Raw genomic sequence first — 221 nt, 5'->3', positions numbered from 1 at the left:
TAAGATATTAATATTTTAAAAAAGTCTAAAAAATAACTTTCAACACGAAAACTAGAAGGCCATGACCGCTGAAAGCGGGTATATTTGAAAAGTGGAGAAGCCCAGCTTTCCAATAGCAAACTCAAAATTTTTCGTCCCGGTTATCGTAATCTCCCCCATTTTCGTTATTTCCTAACGAAATCATTGAACAAATTTCCTTGCTTCATTTTCGCGTTTTTTTT

General features: G+C 33.9%; 1 protein-coding gene across 1 annotated transcript in view; it reads right to left on the bottom strand.

Moving 5' to 3' along the window:
- Positions 1-221, bottom strand: part of LOC118733914 (protein tilB) — a gene marked incomplete at its 3' end in the record, with an annotated part of 32,903 nt that overhangs the window by 27,992 nt on the left and 4,690 nt on the right.

Source organism: Rhagoletis pomonella, unplaced genomic scaffold, assembly GCF_013731165.1.
Source record: "Rhagoletis pomonella isolate Grant_MI unplaced genomic scaffold, Rhpom_1.0 Rhpom_scaffold_00002, whole genome shotgun sequence".
In the NCBI taxonomy this organism is placed as follows: Eukaryota; Metazoa; Arthropoda; class Insecta; order Diptera; family Tephritidae; genus Rhagoletis; species Rhagoletis pomonella.
Note: the sequence above shows the minus strand (reverse complement) of the source record. Positions and strands in the feature narration are given on the sequence as shown.